The 14,011-nt window shown below is 47.4% G+C and overlaps 1 pseudogene across 1 annotated transcript; it reads left to right on the top strand.

The window, feature by feature from the left end:
* The first annotated feature begins 6,509 nt into the window (after positions 1 to 6,509).
* On the top strand, positions 6,510 to 13,785 carry LOC103719987 (mannosyltransferase APTG1-like; annotated as a pseudogene). Its single transcript, XR_015969546.2, has 11 exons — positions 6,510 to 6,937; positions 7,014 to 7,131; positions 7,477 to 7,581; positions 7,696 to 7,979; positions 9,241 to 9,522; positions 9,638 to 9,833; positions 10,078 to 10,229; positions 10,845 to 11,005; positions 12,298 to 12,429; positions 12,542 to 12,723; positions 12,821 to 13,785. The product of XR_015969546.2 is annotated as a mannosyltransferase APTG1-like (transcript).
* The last annotated feature ends 226 nt before the right edge of the window (positions 13,786 to 14,011 follow it).

Raw genomic sequence — 14,011 nt, 5'->3', positions numbered from 1 at the left:
TGTGGACCAACCACGAGATCCCAGCCGAGGAGTTAGAGGAGGTCCAGCGGAGGTTTCCGAAAGTGCTGGAGCTGTCGCCGGAGTGGGTGGAGAAGGAGAGGGAGGCTTGGAGCTCCACGGCGGTGATTGGGAGGAGCTTGGGAAGGAGAGTTCCGGCTGAATGGGCTGCCCGGGAGATGAAAGCAAAGGGGAAACTGGACTACGAGGTTGAAGCTTTTCCTATGGCTGCTGGGTATTTCGCCATTCGTTTCCGAAATGAGGAGGACAGGGAGGCGGCGCTGGCAAGAGGCCCATGGATCATTGCTGGCCAGTTAATGGCGGTGGAGAGATGGCAGGCCGACTTCGTCCCTGGGAGGAAGGAGGTGAATAGGGTGGTGGTCTGGTTGCGCCTCCCGGGGTTGCCACTTGAGTACTGGCGCAAGGAGTCCATCTGGGCGATTGCAACGGAGGCCGGAGTCCCAATCGAAGCGGATGGCTTCACGGTGGATCGGCGTCGCATGGGGTATGCGAGGATTAAGGTTGAGGTGGACGCCGGATTACCCGTGCGGCCGGGGGTGTTCATCAGGGGGAAGGAAGGGAAGCTCTGGCAGACCTTCCAGTATGAGTTCCTGCCGCCGGTCTGTTTCCGATGTGGTCGGCTTGGCCATGGAGGAAGCGGTTGCCGATATACTACGCCGGGGTCGGCTTCCGGGAGTGGGGGGCGGGTGGACAAATCGACTGAGGGGGAGAAGGCTGGCCATGAGTCCAGTGGCCAGTCGGAACCGGCAGGGGATAGCGAATGCGGCCGACGAGTCTATGGCCCGTGGCTAGCCACGCACAGAGTGTCACCGGCGCCGACGAGCACGGGTGCCGGCCCAACACAGGAGCGTCCGGCCGTTCAGCCCGTGCCGAGTCCCTCCCACGTGGTGCCGACCTCCCCGGAGTCGCCTGCGGACACTGATGGGTGGCAGAAGCCAACCAAGGTGGCCAGGCGACGGTCGCCGGAGACGGGGGTGGTGGGCGACTCGGTGGCGCCGGACCTTGGGCAGACTCATCCTGAGTTGGGGCCGAGTCTTCACTCCGAGTCTACTGGGACTCTGGGTGAGCCGGGCCAGGCGGAGCTGGGGCGGGTCGGTTTGGATGGGCTGGTGACCCGAGGTCGTATGGGCCAGGCGGAGACGGACCAGGCCGTTGCAATTGGACTGCCGTTGGGCCGGGGTCCAAGTCCGATGAAACGGGCTAGAAGCCCGACGAAGAAACGATCCGGAGCGGGATGGGGTGCGACTGGGTCGACCCTCCCCAGATCGGTCTCCTCCATCTCGTTCGACGATCTGGCGTCTCGCCGGAGGGAGGCAGGCAGGAGACACTTCCGGAGCGCCTCCCTGCCTCCGGCGAGGGACCCTAACCGCCCTCTACCGGCGGGTGACACTAACCGCCCTCTACCGGCGGGTGATGCTGCCGGTGGAGCACGGATGGAGAAGACGTCGACGGTGGAAGGTGTTCCCGTGCCGACCGGAAGGCGAGCGGCGGAGGAAGTACCACCGCTACAGACGGCCGCGAGGAGAGGAGACGGGAAGGCCACCGCCGACGGACAGGGGTTGGAAGGGGGTGAGACGGCTTCACGGACGGGTGCGGTTATGGTTGATGTGTTTCCGGTTGGGTGTATCCAGGAACAGGTCGACCGTTCCCGTACGCCATCAGGGAAGGGGAAGCCTGTGATGGGGCACACAATGGAGATGAAGAGTTCCATCCCATCGCCTTCAGGGGTTGTGGTGAGGAGAGGTTTGTCAGGAGGCTCCGGGCAGGGATCATCTTCACCGATTTTGGAGCACGGGAAGGTGGTAGATTTGCTGAGAGCTGTGATCCAGGGAGACACTTTGGCATCGATGGAGGGAGAAGCGACTGCTGCATCAGATGTGTTCAGCCCGGGGCAAGAGGGCAGTAACTCTTCTTCTGTGTGTTAATGAAGGTACTAGCTTGGAACTGTAGAGGGGCGGCCAAGCCGTCTTTCTTGTCGTCTTTTAAAAGATTAATTCAGATTCATTGCCCGGATATTTGCTTTCTTTGTGAAACCCGGGTGTCCGGAGATGGGTTACGCCGTGTGCAGCGGCGATTGGCAGTAGATTGGGAATCTTTTGCAGTTGAGTCTCGGGGCTTGTCTGGGGGCATCCTAGTGTTATGGAAGCGTGGGATAGCCTCAGTAGATATCATCTGCAACTGTTCTCAGCAGGTAGTGATGGTACTTTCGGAACCAAATGACCATCCGTGGGTTCTATGTGGGGTTTATGCCAGTACTGACTACCGGACTCGGAGAGCCCTTTGGGATGAATTGACGACTCTGTTGGCCCAGGGAGTACCGACTATGGTGGTAGGTGACTTCAACTGCATTTTAAGCCCCAGTGAGAAAAGAGGAGGTAGGGCCTACTCAGATTCTGTGGACAGAAGGGAGTTTCGGGAGGTCTTGGAGAGGAATGGGTTGGTAGACCTCGGCTTCTCAGGACCTCGTTTCACATGGTGCAACAATCAGCTTGGGCATGCTAGAGTGTGGGAGCGGATTGACAGGGCACTTGCATCCCCAGATTGGATTCAGCGGTTTCCATCCTATCAGGTTAGTCATCTACCTCGGATTGCATCTGACCATTGCCCTCTCCTGATTTCCACAGCTTCGGGGTCCACTCATCACAGTCCTTTCCGGTTCGAGAAGTTATGGTTGTCATACCCCCAGTCCTGGAATGTGGTCAGGGAGGCTTGGGGTATGCCAGTACGGGGGGATGCCATGCAGAGGGTGTCGCGCAGACTGGAGCTTACCAAGCGACGCCTTCGTCGATGGAACCGTGAGGTCGTCGGTAATATTTTTCGGAGATTGGAGGGGGTGGAGGCTCAGATAGTGGATTTCCAGGGGCGGGAGGATCGGGGAGAGGAGCTCACGGAGGCGGAGATGGTGGACTTACGACGATCACTAGCTACTCATCATTCCTTGCTCCGCCAGCAGGAGATCTTTTGGAGGCAGAAGTCCAGAGTTCAGTGGGTTAGGGATGGTGACCGGAATACTAGTTTTTTCCACCGATCGGCAGTCATCAGGAGGCAGAGGAACATGATTCGTTCCTTGAGGGTTGGAGTTGGTCCACGGGTGGAGGAGGATGCTGCAGTGAGACGGGTGCTGTTGGAGTTTTTCAGATCCAGGTGGACGGAGGATGGTGGGACACATGTCACAGGTCAGCTCCCTAGGCCGCTGGTGAGAGTTGAGGAGACAGAAAATGCAACTTTGATCCGGCCAGTGTCAGAAATGGAGGTGCAGGAGGCGGTATGGAGTCTGGCCGAGGATAAGGCCCCAGGACCGGATGGATTCCCACCTTTCTTCTTTCGGAGATATTGGTGCATTATTCGGAGGGGAGTGGTGGAGGCAGTACAGTTTTATTTTGGTCGGGCAGTGATGGCAGATGATTGGAAGGCCACCTTTATAACATTGATACCGAAGCGTCAGGATGCTTCGGAACCGAGTCACTATAGACCTATTAGCTTATGCACTACTATGTACAAGGTGGTTGCGAAGATCATGGTGAGGAGGATGAAAGATATATTGCCGAGGATCATTAGCCAGGAGCAGGGAGCTTTTGTGGGGGGGAGGAATATTTCTGACAATATTCTGCTAGCACAAGAGATGATGGGGGACCTACTGCGCGCCTCGAGGAGGCGGTGTTTGATGGCAGTAAAGCTGGACATGGAGCGCGCCTATGACCGGATACGGTGGGATTTCCTTCGGCGAGCGCTAGAGAGCTTCGGATTCCACCAGATTTGGATTGACTGGATATTGGGATGTGTGCACGGGCCTAATTTTTCCATCCTGATCAATGGCACACCATCGCCTTTCTTTCGAGCCACCATGGGTCTTCGTCAGGGATGTCCTCTCTCCCCGTATCTATTTATCATTTGCGCTGATGTACTATCACGTGCTTTGCATGTTGCTTGTGGGAACCGGGAGTTGGTAGCCTATAGCCCAGCCCCGGGTGCCCGCCCCATCTCTCACTTACTTTTTGCAGACGACTGCCTCTTGCTCGCCAGGGCGAGAGAGACTGATGCGAGAGCTCTTCAGGGAGTTTTGGAGGGATACTGTGAGATGTCTGGGCAGAGAGTCAACCTCCAAAAATCTGCCATATACTTCAGTCCGAGCACGGAGCGGAGGACACGACGGGAGGTACGGGCGATTTTGGGGATGCAGGAGGACGAGGGGACCCTGGTTTACCTAGGAGTCCCCCTCACAGGGAGGAGACTGCGGGTGGCGGAGTGCTCTATCTTGTTGGAGAGGGTGCGGAGCAGGCTAGAGGGTTGGAGAGCATCATCACTCTCTATGATGGGCAGGTTGACGCTGATCAGGTCAGTACTATTTTCCATGCCCATTTATCTGATGGCACATACTGTCTTGCCAAAGAGGGTCCTGGAGGAGATCGAGAGGCTCATGAGGAGCTTCCTATGGGGCTCTTGTGGGGGGGGTCATGGAGTACATCTGGTGGCTTGGGAGAGAGTATGCTTGCCCCTGCGTGAGGGTGGCCTCGGGGTGCAGTCACTCCTGGCGCGGCGCGAGGCCCTTCTGGCACGGCGAGCGGTGCAGTTTGTTCTCGAGCCACATAGTTTTTGGAGCCAGATCATGACTGCTAGATATGGTCGAGGCGGAGCCACTGTGCAGGCGGTCGGCAGCCGGAGGTTTTCCTTTATGTGGCGAGAGATCGGGAGGTATGTGCCGATGGCCCTGGCACAGTCCAGATGGCTGGTAGGCGACGGACGGAGCATTGATGTGATTGAGGATCCGTGGGTGGATGCACTCCCATTGAGATTATGGCCGACGATGTTTAGTGGCGAGGGAGTAGAGGGGCTTCGAGTTTCTGACCTTCTCAGGCCAGGGACGGCGGAGTGGGATGGTGACAGACTTGGCCAGTTGTTTGGAGAGCATTTGGCGGAGCGGGTTCGGACGCTCCCCATTCCGGGATCCGCAGGCCCAGATGTTAGGGTTTGGAGCACTACTTGTAGAGCGAGAGTTGGGGTCGGTGATGTCTCTCGAGCTATTCAGCGGATGTCAGTGCCAGGCTTGGACTGTGGCTGGGTGTGGAGGTTTGGGCTACATCCGAGGGTCGCTCTTTTCCTCTGGAAGGTGGCCTGGGAGCGTCTGCCGACGTGCTCAGTGTTGAGTGGACGAGGAGTGAGTCTTTCCCCCCTATGCCCAGATTGTGGGATGGACGAGTCGGTGGATCATGTGCTTTTCCAGTATGACCGGGCGCGAGGTGTGTGGAGCCTGACTGAGATTCCGGAGGAGGTTTGGAGCCGGAGGGATTGGTTTTTGGAGGCGGTTCAGCGATGGGCTGGTATTCCACAGATGCGCAGCTTGGCTATTCAGGCGTCCTGTTCAGCTTACCAGGTATGGTTAGCCAGAAACGCCCGGATCTTTGGCGAGGGCAGGCTATCTCCGCGGTTCGTGATGGAGCGGGCTCGAGCACAGGCAGCAGAGATCACACATGTAGACCTAGCCTACAGACCTTTGACAGCTCGGGACATCTGGGGCCCCCACACTGCTTCGGCTGCTCCACATAGGGTATTCTTTACCTGGGAGCCCCCACCCCCGAGCTTCCTCAAGGTCAACTTTGACGGCTCAGTTTTGGATGGAGGTAGGAGAGGAGGGGCGGGATTCGTCATCAGGGGGCCGAGTGCTGGCGCAGTGGCAGCGGGGGGCTGCCATTTTTTTGACACTTCGGTACCTGGGGCAGAGCTGCGGGCGGCTTGGACGGGCTTGTGCTATGCGCGGCGAGTGCTTCAGGCGCGGTCTATCCTTTTAGAGGGAGATTCGGCTACTGTGATCAGCTGGGTCCGAAAGGGCCCAAGCAGCCATGGGGGGGTCCATCCCTTACTGTTCGACATTTTTGAGATGGCAAGGGAGTGTGTTACATTCCGAGCCATGCATGTATACCGTGAGGCCAATGGGGCGGCCGACTGGGTGGCGGCATATGTTGCGAGCCACTCAGGAGACACCCTATGGTATGGAGAGAGAGAGATGCCCGGAGCACTTCGGGACCTTTTGTTTTCTGACTCTATTGGGTGTATTCGTACCCGTGTTGTATGAATTACCCGCTTTAGCAAAAAAAAAAAAAAAAAAAAAAAAAAAAAAAAAAAAAAAAAAACCCGATCCGCAATTGAATACTTCATTGGATTCTCGATAGGACCGAGAAGTTATATATGATCGGGGCCTTATGTACGACCATCCGAACATGCTCTGAAGCTGTTCTGAGATATGTGATCTTGCGTGATCGGATACAAATCCCACACGACCAAGAATAAGCAGTGATCGGACGGTCGTGCGCTTGAAATATCTCGATGATTTTGCCTTCCGAAGATCAACTCCGATCCCCGCTCCCCCAACAAAAACTGCAGTCTTCCGTACCGAAAGAGAGAGAAGGAGCTGCTCTCTCGGCTACATAAGAATGTCGCAAGGAACGGTGATCCGGATTGCGGAGCTCTCAAGCGGCGCGCTGTCATCCGAACGGCTCAGATCGACTGGCCTGGTCAGGAGTTTACCAGCGTTTGCACGCGCATGGCCTGTAACCGTCGGTCAGATCCGAATGCACGCAGGGAAGTGGAACACGGAAACAAGAATTACACCGTGCTCGCTCGTCGTCAATCCCTTCACCGAAAATGAGCCATCGGCGACGATCGGACTTGCCTCCGTCGAGGACGACGGATCGCACCCCAAACCCCAAGTCCTGCCGAGGAGGAGGAGGAGACAGAAGGGAAAAGATGTCGTCGTGGTCTTCGAGGGGGGTCGCCTCCGCCGTCTTCTCGTCGAAGAGGAGGGTATGGGATAATGGGCGTTGTCGCTTGCCTTCCGAGCCATCAATTCGCTGCTGGTTCAGACCTACTTCAACCCGGACGAGCACTGGCAGTCACTCGAGGTCGCCCAACGCATCGTTTTCGGGTATCATTTCCTCCCTCTCTCCCTCCCAAGAACAGCTCTGCACTTCGATTCCATTCGATTCGAATATTGATATTAGGTACGGGCATCTGACCTGGGAGTGGAAGAAGGGGATCCGCAGCTATCTCCATCCTCTGCCATTCGCTCTGCTCTACAAGATCATGGCTTTCCTTCGCTTGGACACCCCTTGGTTCATGGTGACGGCTCTCTGCCTCCTCTCTCTTCTCCTTATTAATTTTCCGCCTAAAATAGGCAGGATGAATCTTTTGGGGGTAAAAAGAGAGTTTCTTGAAGGAATTCAAGATAAAGGTTCTCAGAGCCATCACGAAGACACGAACTGATTATTTAGATTCATAGTCAAGCAGATCATTTCAAGGATTCTCTTTCTTTTTGACCTTTTTCTCGAAATGAGCAACCCAAATCTTTTCAAGAATTCTTGTGCCCGCGAGGCATTGTTCTTTTTCCCTCTTTCCTTCAGGGCTAATTCACAGATGCCTGCTTCGGACTCTTTGACTTATGGTTCTCTGTCGATTATTTCTTAGGTGAAGGTTCCACGGCTTCTGCAATCCTTTTTTGCAACGTTTGGTGATCTGTACCTGTACAAACTTTCTAAGCTCGTGTTTGATGAGCATGTGGCACGATGGGCGGTATCCTTTCAACTTGTGCGCGCGCGCGCGCATTCCTTTTTTATGGAATTAAACACCACAGCAAATGCTATTATCTTATTTTATAAAGATTATGTCCTTAACTCTATGGCGCAGCTCTTTTGTCAATTGGCAAACTGGTTCATGTTCTTCTGCATCACACGAACATTGTCAAATAGTTTGGAGACAGTGCTGACTGTGATAGGAATATTCTTATGGCTCTCAGCTGGTGGATCTTCGAAGGGATCTGCTGCTGCTTCAAGGAAGGGTTTGCTTGTAGCAGCATTAGCTTGTGCCATTCGACCAACAAGTGCTATTACATGGCTCTATGTTGGGTTGCTGGATCTAATTGGACTGCATTCAAGATTTGAGTTCCTCTTTTTTGAGGTAATTCCTATAGGGTATGTAATAAATTTCTGTCTGTTTGTCGTGGCATTGCTTATCATCTTATTTTAATTCAAAACTTGAAGAATTTGCAATTTGCAAGGTTGCTCCTCACATTACTTTTGATTCATAGCACAAGGAAACATACAAGGAAAGTATGCATAATGCAATTCAAAATGAAACTGTCCCTGTCCTTTGTCAACCGAGTTAGGTTTTAATGTCAGCAATTGCATTATGAAGTTCCATGATAAGGTGATTTATGCTTGCTGCTTGCTTCACTATCCATAGATTGAAGAAGATTGAAAAAGGAATCCAAACCTCTTATTAACTAAATTCATGATGCAATACTCTTTTATGGCACAACCTATGGTACAATTTTCAATAGAAGTTTAGGAAGAAACTAGCCAATCGCTTAAGGTGAGGAAGAGGAAATGTGAAACTAAATCACATAAAAAATATGTGCCATGCAAAAAATTTCTAAACCACAGAGGATATATTGTTGCCCTATAATGTTTGCATGTACCACTGTAATCATCTATGGAAACGACAATTGAAGAGTGTATATCCACTTCACACCGCTTATATTATTTAGAATTTTTTTCATCTATCTCTTGCCATCAGATTCAAGCACCTACTTTATGTCATCCTCTATTTGTTTATTTACTTATTTTTTATCAAGGATCGAGGTTGGTATAGGCTTTGTCTTTTCTTGATCAAATGTCATTACATAATTTTAGGAATATAACCTGTTCTGTAAGCAATATAATGCCATTAAATTAGTAATTTCTAAGCTATATTGCCTTTGCAGAAATGATACCCTCAAAAGTCTGGTTGATCCACTAAATTCTCAAATGGACTACGAGACTACAAGATCCAGAAAGATAGTTTTAGCAATCAACTACAACATAAAAAATGCAAAATAAATGAAAGAACAGGGTAGACATGTCACAGATAATGAACTGTGTATGGTATGTAGATCAAAAGTTCATTTTAGTTTCAATCAAAGTTGCTGCTGACTGTAGGGAGGTTTTGCTTTTGAGACGACATAAAGAAAGGTAATTGTTGTAGATGTTGGCAACAATCCTTTTCAGATTTTTATATCCTGACTAATTATGTCTTAATGACCTATTGCTTTAAAGATTAAGCTTGATGATGGGTATAACTGCACAACAAGCTGACACAGTTTCTTGTGTGTTACTTTTTACATATGCTGATATGCAGTCCCTTTTTTTTAGTTATTATAATTATCTCTCTTTAATAATTTTCTGACATTGACAGGGTTTTGGTGGTTGCCGTTGCACTTTTATTTGATCGCTGGATGTATGGGTCATGGATATTTGTGCCGCTGAATTTTCTTAAGTTTAATTTCCTTTCTTCTGGAGGGGACTACTATGGAACTCACAAATGGCACTGGTACTTCACTCAGGGGTTTTCAGTCATGCTCTTGACTTTCTTATCGTTTTCAGTAGTTGGCATCTTTAAGTCCAAGGAATGGAGGCTTTCAGGTCTAATTGCTTGGGTTATAGGGGTTTTTAGTATGCTTGGTCACAAAGAATTCAGGTATTCTCTAATAATTTAGTTTCAGAATGTATTGTTCTGGTTAAATTGATGGAATGTCATTTATCTTTAGTTGCTTTCTCATCACTTAATTCATAAAAAAGATTGGATACTACAGGTTTGTTCTGCCCGTGCTTCCAATAGGTTTGATGTTCTCCGGATATTCCTTAGAAATTATGTCGAAACCTGATCTTTCAGATCCAAAAAGAAGATCCAAATTTTGCAATAGATGCCCCTCAAGAGTGCATCTGGCTGTTCTTTTCCTCAATTTGAGCAATGTTCCGATGGCATTATATACGAGTTTAATCCATCAGGTAACACAATGCTCATTAATATTTGTAAAATCTTGTTGGTTTACCTTTTCTCTTTTCTTGTTTCCCATTCTCCAAAGTTTAGTCTAAACAGATTCTCTTGCATCATATCATAAAAGTGGATAATGGAATTACCATTGACATCTTCAATGGAGTATATTGTCTCTTTTGTCATTGTTGTCGGCTTAGCTGGGTTGGGGTTTAAAAGTTTCTTTGTTGATTCTTATGTTGCAAATTTGCCAGCCAGAGAGGAAGTGAAGATGTTATGTTCTATCTATCTAAAGAAGCCCATGATGGAAAAGTGAAGAGCATTCTATTCCTTATGCCCTGCCACTCAACGCCTTATTACTCTACTTTGCATCATAACCTCCCAATGCGCTTTCTGGATTGCACTCCGGGGTGATTCCTTTTTGAGCATTCTTTCAACCTTTATTTTGCATATGTAAATTTCATGGTTAGAAATAATGGTGTTGTAACCGTTATAACACCCGTTGTAACGGTTTAGGGACCCCACATTACATTATTGAGGTAAATAAAATGGAAAAATATAACAGCTGTTGTTTTCTGTTATTTCCCATTATAATGGGCTCTTATAACATAAATAATGAATGTTATTTTCACTTGCAACTTCTTTTAATAAAATAATATTCTGTTCAAAATTCAAAACCTTTTGCCTCAAAATTCCCTCCAAAAGTGATTGCACGGTCCAAAAATAATACTATATTATCTAATGAAAAGTTAGTGGGAAAGGTAATGCCATTTTTTTCCCATTATTACCCATTATTTTGGATCATAACACTAGCCATAATTTTTGGTGCTTATTTTAATATCAAAAATTTGCAACTTGCTTTTTGGGAAAAATAATGGATGCTATAACTGTTATAATGGTCAATATTAGTTTCAGTGAGGGTTCTATGAGAAAACATGTTATTGAGGACCTTGATATTTGGTCAGAAATACTTGTGCATCAAATATGAAAGTTTATTACTGATTCAGATTTTTTTTTGTCTCCAGTGACAACAAAGGGAACCTGGATGAGTCAGATCGTTTCATGATGGATCCAGCTGGTTTTGTGACTGACATGTTTAGAAATTCAACTCTTCCCAGTCACATAGCTATTTAGTTCTGAAGAAGGACTTTTAAGGGAGTTGCTAATATTACATTCCTTTAGAGAGGTAAAGTTACGATGTGGACATAGTCAAGCACATACATAAAAAATAATAGTCTAATATGCTTAATTTTTTATGAAAAAATATGCTTAAATCTTATTCAATGAGTTAATTGTTTTTGCTGCCAAAACATGTTGATTGACTGCAATAGATTGTGCTGCTATTTACTAATCAATTCTAAATCCCCATTATTGTGCAAGTAATGCAATTTCACTTGGACGGTCAATTACCTATATTTGCCCTAAAGCTTCACCCAGTGCTGCACTGTTAATTAACCAGTTGCATCACAGGTATGCTTAAATCATTTGATGATTATTATTTACTATGTTTCTTCTTGAATTGCTTATAGCATAAGGTTGCAAGTGTTTTCATATTTTCAGTGTTTTTCGTTTTCTGCTTAGACTTATAGTGTAGATTATATGAATATATGATTTCTTTCCTTTCTGAACGTGAAATTAGTAGAGCTAACCAATCTTGGAGCGAAATTCTAAACAACAAGCATATTCCTTGAAGTTGCAATATCCAGATAAACTGGAATACCCTTGTTGGCAGTTTTTTTTTTTAACAGCTGTATAGCAAATAATTTTTTATTCTTTTTTTCTTCACAACTAACTATCTCCGAAGGCATTCTACTTTTGGTTAGTCTAGATCAGCAATCCCCCATGGTCAATCTATCTGGTATCGCTATTCTTATACATCTTTTCTTTGTAGTGCTGTTGTTTTTTTTCAGACTAGTTGGTGATGATTTCGACAGATTGATCACTTATTATTTGCTATATTCTGTTTCTCTGTTGCGATTGATAAACCTTTTTATGTCGAATATTCATTATGCTGTTTAGATTTTTCTCACTATCATTTCAAAGTGGACCGTGATCTTCAAGCATCTATTACCGTATATGCTCTCGCAGATTTTTGATGACTCTGAATCTCCATGAACATGCTTCTCTCGACTCTTCTGGCCTTTGTATATTTTCCGTTCATCATTTGGTACTTACGCAGGCAGCTTAATTTCTTTTGAAGCCAGACATCTTCACGGAAATTTAATAGAATAGTATGCTTCATCTGCACAGGGTTCTGATTTGAAATTCACTGTTTGTCATGCTGCAAAAAATTTAGAATTATGTACTGCTCAAACAATTTTTTTGTGGTTTCTTTTGGAGATGTTATCGTCGTACACAATGAAAGCATGCTTCCACCACATTGATGCGGCTTCTTCTCTTTTTGCTGAAATTTGCTAAAATTGTACGCTTGAAAAATAAAATTTCATGTACACTTTTTTGTTTTTTTTGCTGCATCAGACGACTCATATCAACATGGTATTAGGCATATCTCTCTCACCAATCTGGAGGACCCTTGGAGTGATTAGCCACAAAAAAGCCACCTAGTTTGCAGCTCCATTAGCACCTCTGTAGACGTACTTGGCTTGGAAGGTTATGTCGCCACGAGCTATTCTTTATATGTCCGGAGTAGGAGGTAGCAACTACCAATGTCTTCAGTACTTTTTTGGATCCAACTAATTATTGTAACCGAATTACATTCAAGTATGATAGTGTTGGCCAGTAGCACCCACCGAGCATGATACAAACCAGCTCAAGCTGTCCTTAGTCTCGCTCCAAAAACTGAAATGTCGAAGTTCAGGCATTCTCCGGCGACTACTACTTTAGAGTCTGAACCCTGAAATCTGCATTCTTCGTTGGTGGTTCAAAGTGCATGTGTATTTAACGGTGAGTAATAGGGCGTCAGACTCTGAAGGCCCATCTGCATGAGTTTGACCAGTGTGATTGTTTATAATCATTAACTTCTCTCTATATTTTTATTTAGACATCGAGTGCAGTTCTTGAAGGCCTATAAGGTTACGCTCCTGTCTCAACTTTAACCCTTTGGCCCAGCAAAGCTGGTGAGGGATCGGGCTGCTTGCATGCCATTTGCGATCGTGCATGGCTCATAGGCCTAGGCATGGAAAGCTGGATGGTGGTTACCTGAGCCACAGATGGGGTTGAATGAGTGGCCAACACCATGATCACGACAACCGAGTGCTGTTGTCGGAGGGAGATGAAAGTAGAACGTTTGTAAGCATCCGAAACTTGCTGTGCCCTCTAATTATAAGCCCCCTGCTTCCGAGGCCATTATTGCCTTTCAAGCTTACCGAGAGACTGATGTGGAACCCATGGTCGGAGGGCGAAAGGAGAGGATTCTCGTCCACCTCAAGACTGATTTGAGTGCCTGCCGGCGTTCTGCCCGAGCTTGGAGTACTGCGGCGAAAGATGAGTGCCATTATGCATGCCCACGGTAGCTGAGTAGGAAAGGCTAGGCCACAATTGAGAACAGCGGCGGAATAGCGCAATGGAGATGACTTGAAAAATATTCTACACAATGGCCGAGAAAAGAGAAGGGAGAGCTCTTCCAACATTTCCATTTTGGGTCTGGTACTGAGAAGCTGAACTTTCTTTTAGCTAGATATCATCTTTCATATTTTAACCACAACGAGGAGGAAGGGGTGAACTTGGAAGGTCCGGTGGAAGGAGCGGACGTCGCTGGACTTCCGTCCGAGATTACATAGGTAACTCTACTTGGGGTTTTCAGGCTCGCATTTGTACCCTTTGAGCGTAACCAGGCAGCTCATTCGCTGGCCTATTTGGGCTCCTGAACAGCCGACAATGTGGGATAGAGATCCAACTACTTTGATGCAATTTAAGAGTTATGGTTGCACGATGAAGGGTGATTCATTGCGGATAAAATTTTGTAGAATCCTAAAATCATTAAATTGAAAATTTATGCTTTATGTAGAATTTCATATTCACATTTTCTTACAATTATATTATTTTTCCATTTTTCGACATCTTTTTAATAACTGAACACTCGCTGAGGAGAAAACTTAGCCTTGCATGCATGACTGCTACGTACTAAAATGGAATTAGGACGTTTGGACTTGGATTGCTTTTGTTTTGATGACTAGATTAACTGCATGCTAATTTTTCTATATCCGAGAGGATGATCGATGGCTTTCTCCTA

This window comes from Phoenix dactylifera, chromosome 10 (genome assembly GCF_051530095.1).
Source record: "Phoenix dactylifera cultivar Ajwa chromosome 10, Ajwa_hap1_PhDact_Kaust_v1.1, whole genome shotgun sequence".
In the NCBI taxonomy this organism is placed as follows: domain Eukaryota; kingdom Viridiplantae; phylum Streptophyta; class Magnoliopsida; order Arecales; family Arecaceae; genus Phoenix; species Phoenix dactylifera.
Note: the sequence above shows the minus strand (reverse complement) of the source record. Positions and strands in the feature narration are given on the sequence as shown.